The sequence below is a fragment of the Pelodiscus sinensis genome, chromosome 3, assembly GCF_052426305.1.
Source record: "Pelodiscus sinensis isolate ZL-2025 chromosome 3, ASM5242630v1, whole genome shotgun sequence".
NCBI classification, from domain to species: domain Eukaryota; kingdom Metazoa; phylum Chordata; order Testudines; family Trionychidae; genus Pelodiscus; species Pelodiscus sinensis.
In genome coordinates this window covers 173,038,756-173,050,884 of record NC_143054.1, presented here as the reverse complement: position 1 = coordinate 173,050,884, position 12,129 = coordinate 173,038,756, and the positions used below count along the sequence as shown (strand labels likewise).

Below are 12,129 nucleotides of genomic sequence, written 5' to 3'. Positions count from 1 at the left end.
GAGTGAGCTTCGGCAAAAAATGAGTCACAAGGTAGCAGCAGCTGAACTGAATGAAAAGGGTAAAAGATTAAAAAAGCTAAAACATTACAGTATACTGTATACAGTATGTACAATAAAAAGGGTTAATTAAGAACACTTTATATACAGTATATACTGTATACCAGTGGTCTCCAACCTTTTTACACCCAAGATCACTTTTTAAATCTCAGAACAGGCGAAGATCTACCGCCCCTCCCCTTCCTTGAAGCCCCGCCCTCTCTATTCTCCTCCTGTCCATCACTTGCTATCCCCAGCCCTTACTTACTCTGATAAAGTTTATTTTTAAATTATGCAATACATACAATTAAAATCACGTGTTTATAGTTATGAAATAAATGGTCTGTTTTTTATTCATGCTATTTAAATCTAAAATGAAGCATTTATAATTATACATTTTTTGGGGACAGAGTACTGTGGCTGGGGGCAGGGGAGAGGGAACAGAGTGCTGAGAGGGCAGAGGACAGGATTCTGCAGCAGGGGCCAGAGTGCCAGTGGGGACAGAGTTCGGGGAGTGGGGACAGAATTCGGGGAGTGGGGACAGGAGTGGGGACAGAGTTCTGTAGTTGGGGACAGAGGAGTGGGGACAGTTCTGTAGCTGGGGACAGAGTTCGGGGAGTGGGGACAGGAATGGGGACAGCATTCTGTAGTTGAGGACAGGGGAGTGGGGACAGGTGAGTGGGATGCCAGTGGAGGCAGAGAGTCCCCTGCATCTCCCTCCTCCCAGCATTCCCCTCCCCCCCTGGAAACCGGCGCGTGCCTGCCCCGGGGCCAACTCCCCCCCAGGGAAGCCTTCGTGTGCGCCTGCCCAGGAGGCCGACCCCCTCACCCACGCAGGGAAGCCCTGCGCGTGCGCGCTCACCTGCCCCGGGGCCAACCCCCCCCCGTGCAGGAAAGCCTTGCATGGGCGCGCGCCTGCCCAAGGGGCCGACCCCCTCACCCGCGCAAGGAAGCCCAGCGCACGCATGCGCGCGCGTGCTCACCTGCCCCGGGGCCAACTCCCCCTCCACGCAGGGAAGCCCCGCGCGCATGCGCGCTCCCCTGCCCCGGGGCCAACTCCCCCCATGCAGGAAAGCCTTGCGTGCGCCTGCCCAGGGGGCTGACCCCGCGGGTGCTTATCCCGGCGCCAACCCCCTCCTCATGCCGGGAAGCCCTGGGGCCAAACCCCCGCGCACCGGAAGCAGACACTACCTCCGTCTTCTCTGGAGGTAAGTAGTGGGGCTTCTGGGGGTTGGGTGGGAAATGGGGACGGGGCTGACAGGATGCCTCGCGAGCGACTGGTCGAGGCCTCAAGATCGACCAGTAGCGCGCGAGCGACCGGTTGGTGACCACGGCTGTATACAGTATATACATAACGGCTACGTCTAGACTGGCCACAAATTCTGGAAAAGGGATGCAAATCAGGTAAGTCAGCATAGGGAAATCCGCGGGGGATTTAAATATCCCTCGTGGATTTAAATAAACATGTCCGCCGCTTTTTTTCCAGCTTGGGGAAAAGCCGGAAAAAAAGCGTCTAGACTGGCGCGATCCTCCGGAATAAAGTCCTTTTCCGGAATAAAGCCCTGAAGGTAGGAATAAGAGATCCTCCAGAAAAGGGCTTTATTCCGGAGGATCGCGCCAGTCTAGACGCTTTTTTTCGGCTTTTCCCCCAAGCCGGAAAAAAGCGGCGGACATGTTTATTTAAATCTGCGGGGGATATTTAAATCCCCCGCGGATTTCCCTATACTGACTTACCTGATTTGCATCCCTTTTCCGGAATTTGTGGCCAGTCTAGACGTAGCCAACCAGTTTATAGTACCTTCTGATACTCCGGCATATCTGATAATCCGGCACCACCTAGGTCCCATAGGTTCCGGATTATCGGAAGTCTACTGTACAATGATGTGAGTGAATTGTTGTGGGAAGGCTTCATTTTAAAAGCCTCCAGGTTTAAAAAATAATTAATTAATTAATTTATTATTGGATCACAGGGACACCTAGAAGCCCCAGTCTCAGACCAGGAACCCATGATGTTGTGAGCAGTGCAAACAAGAACAAAAGCAATATAACCTTTCCACTCTTCAATGGAAAAAACAATACCACTACCCTCTTCTGCTTTTGTGTTTGATGCTCTGTAGTGATTGAGCAGTGTTTTTTCCTTGTTTCCACCCCACCCGCCCCTACTGATCTTCCAGCTGGCATCAAACCCAAGAGCAGAGCCAGAGTCTAAAAGAGAAAGGCAGCTGAATCAGAAGAAGCCTTTAGGGTTCAGGATCACGTCTTTCCAATGCAGGGCAAGATTCGCAGCCAGTGTAAATCGGCACAGATCTGGTGTCATCTATCGATGTTGGTGAAAGATCTATGGAGGATCTGGCCTATTATTACAAGAACACAGGCCACCTCAAGGAGTTTCCAGGGTAGGAGCTTTAAATTATGGAATGCCTCTTTCCTGTCTGGAAACTTGAACTTTTGAGATACTGTAATAACGTAAATAGGTGGCTGTGTCATAGCTCTCTTCTCCCTGAGCTAATGGTGAAGGCACACCCTTCATTTTAAGAGCTAGCAGTCCTACTCTTTTATTTAAAACTGAATTGACCTAATTTTAAAAAGAAATCAATTAAAATACCTAGGAAGGAATAATAAATAACAGCCAGAAAAGGGAAAGGAAACTCTAAAATCTCACAACATTATTTCTGTAATTTATTTTCAAAAGCACCTAAGAGATTTAGACGCATGAGTCTCATTGAAAACCAATTTGATTTTTAGGCAGATTTGAAAAATTTCCCCCTGTGCATGCTACATTGTTGAACATTTAGAAGACTTAATTTGCAAAAGCAATATGCAGAATTTAGACCAGGAAACAGATAACTTGGCCCATACAGTTTAATTTAATAGTTAATTTCAGTGTTGCCAACACTTGTGATTTTATCACAAGTCTCATGATATGCAGGGATTCTCAGAGCTGCTGACTGAAATGATAATAGTACCTAATATCTCTGAATTCATTTTTTAAAAGAATGTTTGCATGACAGATAATTTAAGAGGGTAGCTTGAAAACATGAACTCCAAAGTTTCTAACTGTATAAGGCAAATAACGAAAATGGGCAGGAACGAGGTATTTGGGTTTGAGAGAGATCTAGATTGCATTTAAATTAAAAAAGCGATCACATACTTAAAAAGGTTGGAGACTACTGGAATAGACAAACTCTTCTGACAAGTTTTTAAGTAGCTGCAACTTTTGTGCATGTGTAACCACCACCAGGTGTGTGGGTTACACATGCACCTCAGGGCACCTAGAAAACCTGCATTTTTGCAAATAGGCATTTGCATTCTCAAATTAAGTAGATAGACATGCAGTTATCTGATTTGCCTATGTTAATGGCTGTACATACATTATGTGTGAGTTTCAAGAATATGGCCATCGGCCATGGATTTTACAAGAATGGATGTCTTTACTTTCCAGCTTTGATTGTTACTATATTAATACAGGAATTAGCTCCACTTCTCCACAATACTAATCAGTTTAGACTTTTCTGAAAGAGCTTTGTGCAATACAGAAATTACATCCAATTAAGTTAATTTAAAATAAATGAGATTGCTGAGGCTTCTCTTAGAACTGTAGGATTTTCAAAAGGGGGATCATTTTAGCAGATCATACTTTGACCATTTTAAGCACTGCTACATTGTTCCCAAGAACAGGGAAGCAGGAACATGGGCTGTAGCCATTCCTTCCTCCTGTCTGTCTTGACCAGATCCAGAAGTTTCTTTCTTAATCTGTACTGTTAGTCTGTAACAAATGCTGTGTCCATTTCCCCCCCATAGCTCAAAGGGAGCCTGTCAGCCCACAAATTGACTGTTGCTGCTTTCAAACCGGTATGTTGTTGTGTGTTTTATTTTATTTTAAAAGCTGTGGTTGGCTTGGTTTTAGTGCTGCAGTGCTTTGTGTTAGCATATGGGAAATTCATGTTTGAAAACAACCTCAGGGATTCCCATTTTCATGGCAAACAGAGATGATGGAGATTATGCACTTTATGCTTTGCTGCCAGGAGGGGGTAATTGAATATTTATTATTAATTATTATTATCGCTTGTATGCAATAGACCCCAGGCTCCCCAATCATAGATCAGGACCCTGTTGTTTTTGACACTGCAAACCCTTAACAAAAAGATGAAAGCATTGCAATGTCTCAGTTTTGTTATTCTTATGAGCTGCCTCCTTTCTGGGCTGATGGACATTTTATAAAGCAGGCAGCTCCATGATTCCCAGTGTCTAGAAAGTACATTATAGTTTCACAGCAGGATATTTGTAAAAAGGAAAGTGGCTGTGTATTAGGGATTAAAAGGTTTGTAAAACTAGTGCCACTCACTCCTAAAGTATCATCCCAAAACGAGTCCATAGTCTGTGGTTTTTCTGTCCTGAACACTGAGACCAGTGCATTCTGAGAAGAGCCAATATTGGCATTATTCATAGAAACAATGCACAGATTCTGAATGATTGTTCAATTTGACCATGTTAATAACTCTTATCACTAGCTACTAACAAACTGTAATGCAAGTACGGTGATCCACCAAGCTCTTAAACATGTGCTTAACTCCAAGCATGTTAGCAGTCCTTTTAAAATAAATAGGACTCTTTACAAGGGTGAAGTTAAGCATGTGCTTAAGTGTTTTGCTAGATCAGGACCTTAGTTACCAATAATTTTTTAGGAAAAGCTGTTCCACAGATGTTGTTTTAAGTCTTGAGTGAACAAAAGCATTCATTGTTTGCTATTAGGTTTTTGTGAATTTTTATTCATTATTCTCCTGTTTGAATATTTTTCTTGGAGCAGAACAGTATCAAGGGACTTTAGTAAATAATCATGAACCAAAAGCACTGGATTGGGAGAATTAAATAAATGTGTAAACTTCCGAATAGCCTGAAATATTTTTGTGTAAACTATTAAATGAATACTTATTAAAATGGAATATTTTCAAGAAACTAGAATTGGTTAGTGAATATTTCTGAAACAGGAAAAAAATACTAAGGCTCTATCTTCACTGCCACAAAATGTTACGAAAGCTTCTGAGGTGTAGCTGAGTTAGTCTGTAACAGAAAATACTTAAAAAACAACAAATAGTCTAGTAGCACCTTAAAGATTAACAAACCATGAGCTTTTGTGGGAACAACCCACTTCTTCAGATGACCGGAGTCATCTGAACGTCATGGTTTTTGATAGGATAGTTAACATGCATTAGCCATCTTGCTGTAAACCCGCAGTGAAGAGAAGGCACTTGTAGGTTTTACTGCAAGGTAGCGAGATGAGATCGGTATTATATCCCACATATTTACCTCCCTTTTCCTAGTTTATCTCATAGTAAAACCATAGTGTATTGTCTCCACAAGATCTTTACAGCAAGAAAGCTAATGCTGTATTGCCCTGAGCTACAAACATACATTTTGGGTGACCAAGACAAAACCTAACCACAGCAGATCAATTATTTGCAATAATTAGTGCAACCAATTCTAAAACTAAAAATTCAGTGGCACAAGTTGGATGATAGGATATTAATGTGTAGTGTAGGGCATGCCTACACTACAGAGTTATTTTGAAATAACAAGTTGAGCATCCACGCAGCAAGCCCGTTATTTCAAAATTATTTTGAAATAACGGGCTGGTTATTTCAAAATAATAACCCCTCATTCTATGAGGAATACAGGCAGTCCCCGACTTACGCGGATCCGACATATGTCGGATCCGCAGTTACGAATGCGGCTTTTCTCACCCCGGAGGAAACGGACTGCGGGACCTCGCGGTCCCACCGCCCGTGTACTCCGGGGCGAGAAAAGCTGCTCCGCGTCTCCCTGGTCTGCAGACCAGGAAGACACGGAGCAAAGCCGCGGAGGGGCTCGGGCAGCCGGGCAGCCCAGGCGCGCCTGTCCCACCGCCGGCTTCCCCCGCGGCTTTGCAAAGCCGCGGAGGGGCTGGGGCTGCGGGGCAGCCCAGGCGCACCTGGGCTGTCCCGCTGCAGGCGTGCTCCAAGGCTTTGCTCCCCGTCTCCCTGCAGACCAGGGAGACGGGGAGCAAAGCCAGGGAGCACGCCCGCAGGGAGACAGCTCAAGCGCGCCCTGGCTGTCCCGCTGCGGGCGTGCTCCGAGGCTTTGCTCCCCATCTCCCTGGTCTGACCAGCAGACCAGGGAGATGAGGAGCAAAGCCTCGGAGCACGCCAGCAGTGGGACAGCGCGGCGCGCCTGGACTGTCCCGCTGCCCGCGTGCTCTGCGGCTTTGCTCCGTGTCTTCCAGGTCAGCAGACCAGGGAGACGGAGCAAAGCCGTGGAGGACTTGGGCGTCCCCGCCCCCGTCTCCCTGATCTGCTGGGGAGGGGGTGCAGCTAGTGCCCCCCCCAGCAGACCAGGCTTTTCTTGCCTACCCCTGGGGTAGAGCAGCTGGGGGCTGCCGGGTTGGTCCCGCAGCGCTGCTCCGGACCAACCCGGCAGCACCCCAGCTGCTCTGCCCCAGGAGTCCTGATTCAGCCGCTGCTGGTCAGTTTCAGCAGCGGCTGAATCAGGACACCTGAGGCAGAGCAGCTGGGGTGCTGCTGGGTTGCTCCAGTAGTGCTGAGGAGCCGCGCTACTGGAGCAACCCAGCAGCACCCCAGCTGCTCTGCCCCAGGCGTCCCCAAGTCAGCCGCTGCTGAAACTGACCAGCGCTGACTACAGGAAGCCCGAGGCAGAGTTGCTCTGCCCCAGGCTTCCTGGAATCAGCCGCTGATCAGTTTCAGCAGCAGCTGACTTGGGGACACCTGGGTTTCTTAAGTTGAATCTGTATGTAAGTCAGAAGTGGCGTCCAGATTCAGCCGCGGTTGAAACTGATCAGTTTCAGCAGCGGCTGACGCCAGTTCCGACTTACATACAGATTCAACTTAAGAACAAACCTACAGTTTCTATCTTGTATGTAACCCGGGGACTGCCTGTAATGCCTATTTCAAAATTTTAAGATGGGTAGCCAAGCTAGTGTATAACTTGTAAATGAACATTTACACATTTAATTCTTATGTAAATAGTATGAACAAGGACATTGGCTGGCTCATACACTACCTTCCACATCCTAATGTCTTAGCACCTCAGTTGGTTGGTTCGTTGGTTGGTTAATTGTTCTTATCAGCATCTTGTAACTACTTGCACCATCTATTCACTGTGTCTCTCTATTTTTTCCCCTCCTTTTTCCACTCTTTTTTCCTCCTTCCCTCCACCCCCTTCCCTTATTTATTCCTGGATCTGGACTTCTAATACTCCACTCATCTGAGAAGTGGGTTGTGCCCACGAAAGCTTATGATACCCTCTACTTGTTTTGTTAGTCTATAAAGTGCTACTAGACTATTTGTTGTTTTTTAAGTTCTTCCTGTTTTGAAATTGCTATTTCAAAGTAGGGTTATTGTGGACGCTCAGCTGCCATTATTTTGAAATAACTACTCCCCAGAATCAAAGTAATTTTCCCAATGCTTCCTGGGGCTCTAAGTCAAGGTAGCGCATCCACATTAAGGGAAGACACCTCAGAGTAGTTTTGAGGATTCCCTGTAGTGTGGATGCGCTATTTTGAAATAGTTATTTCGGGAGTTATTATTTTGAAATAACCTGGTAGAGCAGACATAGCCTCAGATAGAAACCAATTCCCTGCTATAATTGAATTTTTAAAAACAAGAGCACAAATGGAACAACTCAACTACTGCTTACAATAAAGATGCCTTGTGTATGGCTAGTTCAGTTACATTTCCAGTGATTTTTCTCTCTAAAGAAATAGTTTGCCCTCAGTAGAAGAGAAAAATACTACATCTGAAGATTTAAACAGGATTCAAATAGTACCACACTTTCCTCTCTTCAAATGAGGTGTCCATTTCCTTTTGACGAACTCCTGTGGATAGATAAGAGAGAGTGGTTGCAGGAACAATGAGCTTTTATGACAAGGCGAGAAAGAGAAAGTTTCAGATTAATATGAATTTCTGTCTTTGTTGTATTTTTAACTTCAGTTTTAAGTCTTAAAACAGATTTTCAATGATACATGAACACAGTAATGTCCTGTGGCATTCTGATTTCACCACTCTGGCTCTCTTGCTTCAATGCTGACTCCATCAGCCAGAACAATGATTTATAATCAAGTTATGTTGACCACAAAAGCGCAGGCCTCTTGTCTTTAATCATGAAATAGGAAGAGTTGTTTCAAGAGATGGATTTAAAATTAAAGACTTAACATAGTAAGACACACATTTTTTATGCCTAGATGATGAGTAACCATTGTTTTTTTTTCTTGTTAGGGCTGCTTCCTTATTGGGGCTAATTAGAAGCCTCTGGTGTGTTTCAACCCATGTGGAAATGAAGTAAGTAAAAATGTAAACATGTTTAAAAATTATAGAACATATTTCCTCAGCTGGTTAACTTCCTTATTTTCTTCTTCTACAAAACTCCTTAAATTCTTTTCCTTTTCCTCCCTTTGGAGGTTAGGTGTTTAGGCAATAAACTCTCCATCTTTAGCTGTCTGCACTAGATTGAAACTGTTTGCTTAGCTAATTAACAATTGTTTTCCTTTCAAGGTCCATTTTTAAATGGTACATACCTCACTGACTTCAGGTCTCATGGCTTCAGAGATTTTTGTGAGGAATGGTCATTTGAAAAGTCATCGGAAAAGTTCTGACTGATAGATATAAAATATTTGTATTTTCTGATCTATACCCCACCATGGAACACACTGTGATGCGACAGGTGAAAGGACACAAACCTGCAGCATTGCATTGAGGATGGACACTATTATTTCTGTTTGCTCTTTCAGTGGAACACTGGGCAGCGTCAATGGCTTTAACTTTTAACATCGGAGAACGAGAGAAGTGCAAAACAGCATTCAGCCCTCTCTCCATGAGGCGGAGGAAGGGCCTGCCAAATCTTGTTGGAGCCCACCAAGCCTTTCTCCACTTTAAGTCCTCCCATTTACCCTAGATGATTCATGTTAAAATCAACATCACTCCTCTTGAAGAGGAGAGGACAGGATTCCCTCTTGAGCCTGTCAGTGCTTTCCCTACAACTGCCCTGTAGGGATGCAGCTGAGTGATAGGAAGCGCTATCTTCCCGCTGAGGGTTTTGCACACTGCCCCATCACATCTCCATACCCTCTGCTAGGACACTGTGCCTGAGACCAAAGAACAAACTCAGGCCTTTATCTAGCATTCTGGCGCACCATTTTTGCAAATGGGCTACATCGCTTCCTTCTCATACATTTGCCTTTTGCAGAGGGACGTTGACATTAGGGAAAACGTTCACTCTTCCCAGATATAGAAATGAAGCTGTCAGAAAGAGCCCCACATTGGGAAATCCCTTGGATCCAGGTTTCTAGTCTGAGTTCATTTCCATGATGAAGTATCCCGTACATCTCATAGCAACCTACAACTTGCCATTCTGGAGCAGAGCTGTGGCCTCTCTAGTCCATAATCCTAGTTCAGACAGTGTCAGAGCCAGAGGTTTTAGAGGAAGATGTTGGATAATCTACCCCAATGAAGATCTCATTGTAAGTTCCTTTTCAACCCATTTTCTCTTTATTTCCTGCCACTAAGGCTACGTCTAGACTACATCCCTCTGTCGTCAGAGGGATGTAAATGAAACACTTCGAGAGTGAAAATGAACCTAGAATATAAATATCCCGCACTTCATTTGCATAATCACATAATGGCACTCTTTCAAAAAAGTGCTATTTTGAAATTGAAACCGCAGTCTAGACGTGGTTCTTTCGAAAGCGGGATCTTTCAAAAAAGCATCCTGTTTTTGAAAGAACCGCATCTAGACTGCGGTTTCAATTTCGAAATAGTGCTTTTTCGAAAGAGTGCCATTACGTGACTATGCAAATGAAGCGCGGGATATTTCAATCCCGGCTTCATTTGCACTTTCGAAGTGCTTCATTTACATTCCTTTGCCGATGGAGGAATGTAGTCTAGACGTAGCCTAAGATATAGGATGACATCTTGGCTCTACTGACATCAACCGGAGCTGTGCCATTGATTTCAGCTGGGCCAGAGTTCCACTCATAAGGCTGAATTGCTGACATGAGATGCACTCCATTCATTGCTGAAGTGATGAGGAGAATCTCATTCAGAAGCAAATACATGAAATAATAAACAAGGGAATGCTATTAGATTTCCTCTTTGTATAAATATTTTCCCTGTGTTTGCTCCCCTGTAAATGATCCTTTTAAAGGAATCCCTAAAGCAAGCAGGTGCAATGTCTATTGAAATCAACAGAGGTGTTGACTTATGCCAAAGTTAAAATTGTCCCTGTCATGTTTTGGCTTTTCAGTTTATGCGTGGATGATATGATCTGCTAAGTATTTACAAATTGCACATGGCTTTGGTATCATGCATTGGCAAGATTCCCCAAATGAAACAAGACAAAAGGCTCTTGCACTGGATTTTCCTTGCCGATCTTCAAACTAATCTCAAGGTGGGAAGCTCATCTTTGTTCTTCTAGAGATGTTGTGCTCCCAAAGGGCTAGACTGAGCCTAGGGCTGCTGATGGGAGGGTGGAGGTGGAAAGGGGTAGTTGCCTCAGGGCTCCATGATATAGAAGGGCTTTGAGCTGCAGGCTACCACTGTCCAGTGGAGCTCTGGGCCCTTTCAATCACTGCTGGAACCCTGCTTGGCATGCTCTGGGCAGTGCCAAGGGCTGTTTGGGGTGATGGTGGGGGGTGGGGCGCAATGTGGAGCAGGTGGCGCTTAGGGCTGGCTGCCCCTAGCCCTACTCCTTCTGCTTGAGGCACTGCCCCTTCTAGTGCCTTGGAGCCAAGACCCTCCCACATTACCCAGGGCCCAGAGAAATCAGTCCCAGGTATGACTGAGCCATTGGGACACCCTCTGGCTGTGTCTACATTGGCATGATTTTGCGCAAAAGCAGTTGCTTTTGCGCAAAAACATGCTGCCTGTCTACACTGACGGGGAGTTCTTGCGCAAGAACACTCATGTTCTAATGTATGAAATCAGTGCTTCTTGTGCAAGAACTATGATGCTCCCGCTCAGGGATAAGTCCTCTTTCACAACTGTTCTTGCGCAAGAGGCCAGTGTGGACAGGCAATATAAATTTCTTGCGCAAGAAAGCCCGATGGCTAAAATGGCCATGAGAGCTTTCTTGCGCAAGAGAGCGTCTACACTGGCACAGATACTTTTGCACAAAAGCACATCTCTTGCGCAAAGGCACATGCCAGTGTAGATGCTCTCTTGCGCAAATACTTTAACGCAAAAACTCCTGTGTTAAAAGTATTTGCACAAAATCTTGCCAATATAGATTTAGCCCCTGAGTATGGGCAGCAGAAAGCTGCACCATCCCAAGAGGAGTCCTGGAAACAACTCTCTTGGTGCTGCAGGTGAGAGGAAGTAATTTGTACCACCTCTTTTCAGGTGAACATTACTCCCCTCCTATGTCTTGCCAACATGACTAGCTTTTGTGGCCCAGGAGCAGCTCATTCACTCCAGCCCCTTTCTATCCCTGTCTTGCATGATCCAAGCTTTCAATCATGGAGTTACTATCCATCTATTGTTTTTAACTGCTGCACAGTGTGGATGATTCCTGTGAGAACTTGTGTTTAACAGATAAAAAACAAACAAAAGACCCCCTGTCGTCAGCTCAAAGCTAACATTTTGATCCTTCTCTTCCTCTGAATTTGAAGATTGACCAAGATTATTTTCTGAAGTGAAGGTCTGTAAATTTCCACTAGATCCTTGTACTCCAGAAGGGTTTATTGAAGGGACTGTAGAGATGCTTTGTGGTATTCTGATAATTTTTCCTGGCGAAACTTACTGTATAATGTTGTTAGAGTTACTAAACAAAGCTAATAATAATAATAAAAAATTAATAATAAATAAATAAAAGGTTGCCTGCTATGTAACAAAAAAAAAAAAAAAAAAACTGACCAAAAGAAAGAAGGACTGAGAAAGGCATAATAAACCTAGAAAGAAAACTGAGTTTAGAATGACTTCTCTTGACCTTTACCATCAAACAAGAGGACTGAAGTTCTTAATGTCCGAGTCTCGTTAAATGTAATCCATACAATGTCTACTGTATTCTCTTGAGGGAATGCAGTGCCTGACTAGCACACTGTGTTCTCAC

The 12,129-nt window shown here is 44.6% G+C and overlaps 1 long non-coding RNA gene across 1 annotated transcript in view; it reads left to right on the top strand.

The window, feature by feature from the left end:
- The first annotated feature begins 934 nt into the window (after positions 1-934).
- The window catches only part of LOC102444291 (uncharacterized), a 37,721-nt gene continuing 26,526 nt past the window's right edge, over positions 935-12,129 (top strand). The window contains exons 1-3 of the long non-coding RNA XR_332011.5: positions 935-1,244; positions 3,838-3,888; positions 8,304-8,366. This is a non-coding gene — a long non-coding RNA (uncharacterized LOC102444291). The remainder of the gene's footprint in view (positions 1,245-3,837; positions 3,889-8,303; positions 8,367-12,129) is intronic.